Raw genomic sequence first — 10343 nt, forward strand, 5'->3', positions numbered from 1 at the left:
TTACTTTTAATACAGTTTTAATGTGGGAAGATGAAACAAAATGACTACCAGTGCCCAGGTTCCTAGGCTCATATTGCCCACAAGCTGTTCCGAAACAATTTGTGGAGATCTTAGTGATCATATTACCAGTTGCTGTCAAGTTGAGAGTTGACTCTGACTCATGGCAACCCCGTGTGTGTCAGAGTATAACTGTGCTCCATAGGTTTTCCAGTGACTAAATTTTTCAGCAGATCTCCAGGACTTTCTTCCAAGGTGCCTCTGGGTGGACTGAAACCTCCAACCTTTTGGTTAGCAACTTAGCAGGTTAACTATTTGCACCACCTAGGGACTCCATTGATCGTATTAGATTATATTTAATCTAAGATTCTACCACCAAACATCTTATTCCAAAATGCCATGTTTTGTTGGCATAACACAGTTTATAATGTTCTACATTCTACCTTGGTGAGTAGCTTCTGGGGTCTTAAAAGCCTGTAGCAGCCATCTAACATACTCCACTGGTCTCACCCCTTTGGGAGCAAGGGAGAATGAAGAAGAAAAGATACAAGGGAAAGATCAGTCCCAGAGGACTAATGGACCCCAACTACCATGGCCTCCACCAGACTGAGTCCAGTACAATGAGATGGAGCCCGGCTACTACCACTGACTGCTCTGACCGGGATCACAACAGAGGGTCCCAGACAGAGCTGGAGTAAAATGTAGAAACAAATTCTAACTCACCAAAAAAAAAAAAGACCAGACACTGGCCTGGCAGAGACTGGAGAAACCCTGAGAGTATAGCCACCGGACACCCTTTTAGCTCAGTAATGAAGTCACTCCCGAGGTTCACTCTTCAGCCAAAGATTAGACAGCCCCATTAAACAAAATGAGACTAATGGGGCACAGCAGTCCAGGGACAAGGACTAGAAGGCAGGAGGGGACAGGAAAGCTGGTAATAGGGAACCCAAGATTGAGAAGGGACAATGTTGACATGTCATGGGGTTGTTAACCATTGTCATAAAACAATATACTAACCGTTTAATGAGAAACTATTTGTTCTGTAAATCTTCATCTAAAGTACAATTTTAGGAAAAAAAGCCATGTTCCATGGTGTTATGTTGATATACTGTAATCTCAGTGCAAATGTTGCCATTCTGTGACAAAGCATTTTTTGTTTTCATTTTCCTCCCTTGCAAATTTAGATGGATAACTTGATACCGAGACCTGGAACTAGTTAATGTGCGTTAGGATTACAATGAAAGCACAGTACTGATTTAAGCTGTGTGTTCATTCTTGTATTCATCACTCAAAAAAAAAGAGGGCTATTTGACAGAAAACTTAAGCTTTCAAAAAAATCTATGACATAGGTGCTACACAGAATTGCAGAGCCATGAGAGGATATTTTAGGAACATGTAAACTTGTCTGGGGGTACTGTGATAGCCTTCCTGAAGAAATGACCTTTAAGCTGAGGTCCGAAAGATGAGTAGGAATAAGTCAGAATAGAGGAAATAGCATTCTAGGTAACAGAGCTAAATGAAATACTTAAGAATATGATCTCTTTGTTTTTACGTGAGTAGTAGAAGTGTGTTAGTAGTAATAACAATAGAGTTACCAATGCTACTTACTTGATTGTTGTCGTTGTGTGCCCTGGGGTCAATTCTGACTCATAACGACCCTGTAAGACAGAGTAGAACTGCCTCATAGGGTTTCTGAGGCTGTAATCTTTCCGGAATCAGATTGCCACATCTTCTCCTGCAGTGCAGACCCTTTCGTTAACAACTGAGCAGTTAACCACTGCGCCATCAGGGCTCCCTACCTCCTTGATTAGGAAAGAGAATTACTTAGCAAACCCTAAAAGATTGCCTAGGTAAATAATACTGAAGAAATCACCTAAGGCAGTACTTACAAGTATAGGAAAGATGAATTACTCAGTACCTGTCGGGACAACTATTTAGCCATCTGGAAAAACATAAATCTGGATTCCAACTTCACTCCATATATCAACAAATTCCAGCCAGATCAAAAATATAAACAGTTAAAAAAAGAAAATGAAAACAAAAAAGTAGTTAGAGAAACTGGATTGGATTTTTATAAACATGTTGGAGAATGCCTTTCTAAGCATGATGCAAAAGCCAAAAAATATAAAGGAAAAGATCAACAGATTTCCCTATATATAAATTCAAAATGTTTATAGAGCATAAGGAGGTTAGAAGAAATAACTAACTGGAGGTAATATTTGCAACATATATGATAGGCAAGGTGCTAAAAGCCTTTACATATGAAAAGCTCTTTGTAATCAGAAAACTAGGCAAAAACAATTCATAACAACTGATCAATTTGTGGAAAGGTATTCAACCCCACTAGTAATCAAACAAATAGTTTAGGAAAAGAAACACTTTACTTACTAAATTGGAAGACATTTGAAGATCAGAAACATCTGGTTTTGGCAAGAATATGGGAAAATATGCATGTTTATGCATGACTAATGAGAGAAGGAGCCCTAGTGGTGTAGTGGTTAAGCACTCGGCTGCTAACCGAAAGGTCTGCAGTTTGAACCCACCAGCTGTTCCATAGGAGAAAAGACCTGGGTATCTGCTTCCATACAGATTACAGCCTACGAAACCCTATGGGGGCAGTTCTACTCTGTTCTGTAGGGTTGCTATGAGTCGAAATCGAGGGCATACAACAACTAATGAGAGTGTAAATTAGAATAACTATTCTAGAAAACAGTATGGCAAAACATATCACCATTTAAAATTTGTATACTTTGAAATAGATTTATTCTAGAATTTGTTACTATGGAAATACTTGCACATCTGTGCAAAGATCCATGTACAATGATAGCAGGTAGGAAATTACCTTATACAATGGTAGCTACACTATCAGGTGGGCTATCCCACGTCATGGGAAAGGAAATCTCATAGCCCAAATTAAGATGCTTAAATTACACGGTTTATTGAATCGATTTTAAACTGAAGTTGGAAAGATATATAGGGAAGATTATCACACTTAGGATAAGGTGCAAGGGAGATGTGAAGACCACATTGCTTGAATCCAGTACTGATATGTCTCATTTCTGCTGCATCACCTTCACCTCTGATAGTGCGGTTAGGAGGACCACAGTTGAGATTGAAAAGGGCTCAGCAGGTGGAGGGTGCCTGGAGCCGATACATGCTCTTTCAGAAATACACAGGGTTAAGCATGCCTGCCTAAGGCCTGCTGAGAGCCACATTTTTTATCTGTTTTTGGACCAGAATGGGCATCACCAGTGAATGGACATTTTAGGGATGGCATAGCTATTGTCCTGAAGGTGGCATCATCTTCTATCTTATGACATGGCCCTTCCATCCTTTTATGTTAGCAACACACTTGTTTCTTCCATTCTTTTTATCATATATTCCATTTATCAGTTTTTATTGTGTCTTAGAGTGTACTATCTGTACTTAATATATGTTAAGAATTCCATCTCACTAGATACTTAACACACAAATTTCACATATCCTTTCTGTTTTTGCTGTCCTCTAGAACAGAATTGAATATTCTTATTATATAGCAAATAAACATCGCAAACATATGAAACATTTCTACTTACAATGGCAAAAACAAAAAAAAATACTGTCCCTAAATAGGGGATAGGGCAAATATGTTACTGTATATAATGGAATACTGGCTGTTAAAAATGGGAATGTAGATCTTTATTAACAAAAAAAAGACATCTACTTTATATTCTTGAGTGAATAGGGTTCAAAAACATTATGTACAGTATCCCATTTATGTTTTAAAAATACACATAAATGTATAACATTTCTATGTATGCACAGAGAGATGTCTAGAAGGATCTCCAAAGTACAGTAATTTTCTGAGTGCAGAATTTAGGGTGATTTTTGTTTTCTTTGTACACTCCTTTTTTGTATTATTACAGGGGAGGGTCTTTGGGGGAGGATACTATAAGAAGCATATTTTTATAATTAAAAAATAAATAATTTTTTTTTTTTAATCAGATTTTTAGCATTGTGTTCTGGAAAGTGTCTAGGCATTGAAGTCAGATAGACCCAGGTGCATTTCCTAGCTGCATAAAATTGGATAAGCCACTTAGCCTCCTTTAGCTTCAGTTTCCTAGTATGTAGAATAAGGATAATAATAACTGCCTTAGAGGAGGTAAGAACATGTGCAAAGGGCTTGGCACAGTGCCAAGATTACATTAGTGATCTAACAAATGCTCTCTCACCCTGTATTTGATACAGGGCTTAATTCTCTTCTGCCCTCTTATTCATTCCTAAGAGTGAAGGGACCTACTAATCAGAGTGCTAGAAAATCCGGGGAACTGCAGAGGACTTTGTCTAAATGGGTCTGCTAGTTGCACCCTGATTACAATAGATGTGGCCCACCAAAGCCTGATAAGGGAATCTGACTTTCCCACTATCTTCCATTCTAAAGTTGAAAGTATAATATATCCTGTTGGGAAATAATTTGGTCTCTGGACCTAATAAAATCATATTTAAATAACTAAAACTCAATACTATACAGATTCAACATCACCTTTTAAAAAAAATAATATCCATGTACTATCCTAAAATTCATGCATAATATACTTTACTTTAAAAAAAAAAAGTTGCCATCGAGTTGATTCTGACTCATAGTGACACCATGTGTTTCAGAGTAGTACAGTTTTTATGGCTGTGACCTTTTGGAAGCAGTTTTCCAGGCTTTTCTTCTGAGGAACCTCTGGGTGGGTTCAAACTGCCAACCTTTTGGTTAGTAGTCCAGTACTTAATTATCTGTTTGTGCCACCCAGGGCCTCCTAGTTTACTTACATATTTTTGAAATTAGTGTAAATTCTTGACAGTAATATAAAGGAGAAATAAAAGAAAACATTTATATTTAAATAATACATATTTCAATATATAAATGATCTGGTATGATTAACTTTATGACAATGTAGTACTCAGATGCTTCAGGATATAAGTAGACTCACCATAAACGTGGCAGCCACAATACAAGTGTGTTGTATTGGCAACCAAATACCATGAACCACATGGCCACTGATGGTGTGATTTTCCATAAGATTGAACAACTTTTGGTAATGTTCTGAACCAAAATGGCTAATTTTCCTCTAGTTTACATAATAGTTAAATTCCTGGAAAAGTCAGTGTATATTAAGCCCCTGCAAAAACTACTCTAACTATGTCATTTGGAATTAAGTAGGGAGCTTGTTGGAGACTGGTGGTGCAGTGGTTAAGCATTCAGCTGCTAACCAAAAGGATGGCAGTTTGAATCCACCAGCCATTCCTTGGAAACCCTATGGGGCAGTTCTACACTGTCCTATAGTGTTGCTATGAGTAGGAGTCAGACTCGATGGAAATGGGTTTCATCGGGTTAGGGAGCTTGTTTAAAATGTGGATTCCTGGCCCTCTACGCCCAGAGACTCTGACTCAGGGCCTCCAGGGTAGGGCCTGAGAATCTGCATCAATATCTTGGCAGTGATTCTGGAGTTAGACATTTGGTTTTCTAAATTAACTGAGGGACGGGATGGTTGTCTTAAGAGAGAGACTAGGAGACAGGGCCAAGATGCCAGAGTAGTCAGACGCTTCCGGTCGTCCCTCTGACAACAAGGACCCAAAAAAACAAGTAAATGGATTATATATGACAATCTAGGAGCCCTGAACATCAAAGGCAAAGGTCAGGATTCAGACTGAGTGGCAGGGGGAGGGAGAGATGGTTCAGAAGCAGCAAGGAGTTGCCAGATCTGACCCAGTGGGAGCCAGTGCCCTGCGGGCCAGATTGGCTGATGTACATAGTGAGGCAAACAGTGACATCCGGGATGCGTTTTCCACATTGGGAAAGACCGAGCAGCAGAGTCTGCTCAGGCCTCCAGAGCTAGTGAAAAGCAGCACTTGGTCAGCAAAAGATAAGTAACGTGCATTTAACTGCCATGTGGATCAAAAAAACATGCCGTTTGGGAAGAACTTCTCTCCCATTTACCTGCTCCCTCCCTGCTCTGCACCAGATCCTGGGCCAGCTTTAGTGATTGCCATATCCCCTGGACTGGAAGTGGGACCCATCATGCACCCTGAGCCATTCTCCTAGCCTTGGAGACAGAACAAATTAATAAACAGGAAAAAATAATCTGCCAGCTTCTCTAAGCCGGGAACTCAGGGCAGGCACAGCTCCTTTGCCTAGGCACACGCATAATGGGTCCATGGACTCTGAATCCCTTTCACCCCTCCATAGACCTTTGTGGGCCCATTTCAACAGAGTAGGCCCTCATTAGCACAGTACATCAGGGGATATACCTGAAGCCTAACTTCACTGTATCACCTATGTGGTGGATTGGCAGGTTTGTGACATTTGACACCACTCTGCCCATTAAGCAGGGTCCTCATGTACCAACATCAGGGGCCTGAGGACTGGTGGCTCCACACATGCCTCCTCGCCACCCATGACAGGAGTCCAAGAATAAGTGATGCCTCCCAGTCCTTACAGCCAACAGCATTGGGTGCCCATAGTCTGGCTACAAAACCCACCCACCTACTTGCTCTAGGGAACAGGAACATGCTTTCCTCCCAGACATGCAGGGGCAGCCATCAGCCCCCTGCCTTGCTCAGCGCATGACCCCCTACTGCAGCCAGATGCCTGGGCCTACTGCAATACCCCTACCTATCTAGGGCTGTAGGCAAGAGCCTGCACCACACACTCGGAGACTGACTGTCTGCACACCTGAGCTGAATCCATACAAGAAAAGTAAACGGACTCCTGGGCTCAGATACCTAAGAACAGATCTAACCACCATGACAGGACATTAGAGTTTCAAAGCTGCCAATAATCAAACTAGCTCACATGAGCAGCCATTTTGGGCATATCAAAACAAAACAAAACAAGAAGCTAGGACACAGTAAACAAACATAAATAAATATAATAACTTATTCATGGCTTGGAGACAACAGTCAATATAAAATCACATAAAGAGGCAGACCATGATGGCTTCAGCAAGCTCCCAAAACAAAGAATCAAGAAATATTCCAGAGGAAGATAATTTCTTGGAATTATCTGAGGTAGAATACAAAAGATTAATGTATAGAACTTTTCAAGAGATCAGGAAGGAGATCAGGCAAAATGCAGAACAAGTCAAGGAACATATAGACAAAGCAATAGAGGAACTTAAGAAGACTAGAAGAGCACAATGACAAATTTAACAAGCTGCAAGAATCCACAAAGGGACAACAAACAGAAATCCAGAAGATTAACAATAAAATTCCAGAATTAGACAACTCAATAGAAAGTCATAGGAGCAGAACTGAGGCAATGGAAGTCAGAATTAGTGAGAATGAAGATAAAGCACTTGACACCAACTTATTTGAGGAAAATTCAGATAAAAGAATTAAAAAAAATTAAGAAACCCTAAAATTATGTGGGACTGTATCAAGAGGAATAAGGAATAACCTATGAGTGATTAGAGTACCAGAACACGGGAGGGGGGAAAGGAGGAATAACAGAAAATACAGAGAGAACTGTTGAAGATTTGTTGGCAGAAAACTTCCCTGACATCGTAAAAGATGAGAAGATACCTATCCAAGATGCTCATTGAACCCCACACAAGGTAGATCCCAAAAGAAAGTCACCAAGACATATTATAATCAAACTTGCCAAAACCAAAGATAAAGACAGAATTTTAAAAGCGGCTAGGGATAAACGAAAAGTCATCTACAAAGGTGAGTCAGTAAAACTAAGCTGGGTCTACTCTGCAGAAACCATGCAGGCAAGAAGACAATGGGATGACATATACAAAGCCTTGAAGGAAAAAAAATTGCCAGCCAAGAATTACATATCCAGAAAAACTGTCTCTCAAATATGATGGTGAAATTAGGGCATTTCCAGACAAACAGAAGTGTAGGGAATTTGTAAAAAACCAAACCAAAATTACAAGAAATACCAGAGGAAGTCCTCCAGTTAGAAAATCAGTAACATCAGATAACAACCCAAGACTAAAACACAGGACAGAGCAACCAGATGTCAACCCAGACAGGGAAGTCACAAAAATAAATTGAAGCTAAAACGCTGAAAATAGAGAAACAGAGACATCAATATGTAAAAGATGACAACATTAAAACAAAACAGAGGGACTAAAAAATGTACTAAAGGTGATATAAAAAAATAAAAGTTTAGTTTAAACTTAGAAAAAGAAGGGTAAATATTAAGGTAACCACAAAGGAAACTAACAATCCTACACATCAAAATAAAAAACAAGAAAAACAGAAAGACTCAGCAAATACAAAATCAACAACAATGAAAAAGATGAAAATAAAACACATAAGAAAAAACGACTCAGCACAGAAAATTAAGTGGAACAAAGATACTGTCAACAACCCAAAAATGACATCAAAATGACAGCACTAAACACATACCTATCAATAATTACCCTGCATGTAAATGGACTAAATGCACCAACAAAGAGACAGAGAGTGGTAGAATGCATTAAAAAAAACACATTCTGTCTATATGCTGCCTACAAGAGACATACCTTAGACTTAAAGAGAAAAAAAAAAACGAAAACTCAAAGGATGGAGAAAAATATCTGAAGCAAACAACAATCAAAACAGAGCAGGAGTGGCAATAGTAATTTCTGACAAAATAGAGTTTAAAGTAAAATCCACCACAAGGGATAAGGAGGAACACTATATAATGATTAAAGGGTCAATATGCCAGGAGGACATAACCATAACAAATATTTACTCACCCAATGACAGGGCTCCAAAATACATAAAACAAACTCTAACCGCATTGAAAAGAGAAACAGACAGCTCCACAATAATAGTAGGAGACTTCACTACACCACTTTCGGTGAAGGACAGAATATACAGAAAGAAGCTCAATAAAGACATAGAAGATCTAAATGCTACAATCAACCAACTTGACCTCATAGACATATACAAAACACTCCACCCAACAACAGAAAAGTATATTTTCTTTTCCAATGCACATGGAATGTTCTCCAGAATAGGACATAAAGCAAGCCTTAACAGAATCCAAAGCATCGAAATATTATAAAGCATCTTTTCTGACCATAAAGCCATAAAAGTAGAAATCAATAACAGAAAAAGCAAGGAAAAAAAAATCAAACACATGGAAACTGAACAACACCTTGCTCAAAAACTGCTGGGTTATTGAAGAAATTAAGGATGGAATAAAGAAATTCACAGAATCAAATGAGAATGAAAATACATCCTACCAGAACTTTTGGGACACAGCAAAAGTAGTCCTCAGAGATAAATTTATAGCAATAAGTGCACACATCCAAAAAGAAAAAAGGGCCAAATCAAAATATTAACCCTACAACTCGAACAAGTAGAAAGAGAACAGCAAAAGAAGCCCTCGGGCACCAGAAGAAAGCAAATAATAAAACTTGGAGCACAATTAAGTGAAAGAAAAATAGAAAAACAATTGAAAGAGTTAACAAGACCAAAAGCTGGATCTTTGAAAAGATCAACAAAATTGATAAACCATTGGCCAAACTGACAAAAGAAAAATAGGACAGGAAGCAAATAATCCACAGAATAAATGAGATGGGTAATATCACAACAGACCCAACTGAAATTAAAAGAATCATAATAGAATACTATGAAAAACTGTACTCTAACAAATCTGAAAACCTAGAGGAAATGGACAAATTTCTGGAAACTCACTACCTACCTAAATTAACACAAACAGAGGTAGAACAACTAAATAAACCTATAACAAAAGAAGAGATTGAAAAGGTAATTAAAAAACTCCCAACAAAAAAAAGCCCCGGTCTGGATGGTTTCACTGGAGAATTCTACCAACTTTCAGAGAAGAGTTAACACCACTACTACTAAAGGCATTTCAGAGCATAAAAAAGGACGGAATACTCCCAAACTCATTGTATGCAGCCAGCATAACCCTGATACCAAAACCCAGTAAAGACACCACAAAAAAAGAAAATTACAGACCAGTATCCCTCATGAACATAGACACAAAAATCCTCAACAAAATTCTAGCCAATAGAAGTCAACAATACATAAAAAAAAAATAATTCACCATGACTATCATGGACTGAATTATGTCCCCCAAAAAATGTGTGGTTCAATTTGGCTGGGCCATGATTCCTGGTATTGTGTGATTTTCTTATATGTTGTAAATCCTGCCTCTATGATGTTAATGAGGGTGGAAAGGTGGCAGTTGTGTTAGTAAGGCGGGACTCAATCTACAAGATTGGATTGTGTCCTGAGGCAATCTCTTGAGATATAAAAGAAGTGAGCAGAGAGACAGGGGACCTCATACCACCAAGAAAGCAAAGCCAGCAGCAGAGCACATCCTTTGGACCTGGGGTCCCTGTGCGGAGAAGCTC

This window comes from Trichechus manatus, unplaced genomic scaffold (assembly GCF_000243295.1).
Source record: "Trichechus manatus latirostris isolate Lorelei unplaced genomic scaffold, TriManLat1.0 scaffold00034, whole genome shotgun sequence".
Lineage (NCBI taxonomy): Eukaryota > Metazoa > Chordata > Mammalia > Sirenia > Trichechidae > Trichechus > Trichechus manatus.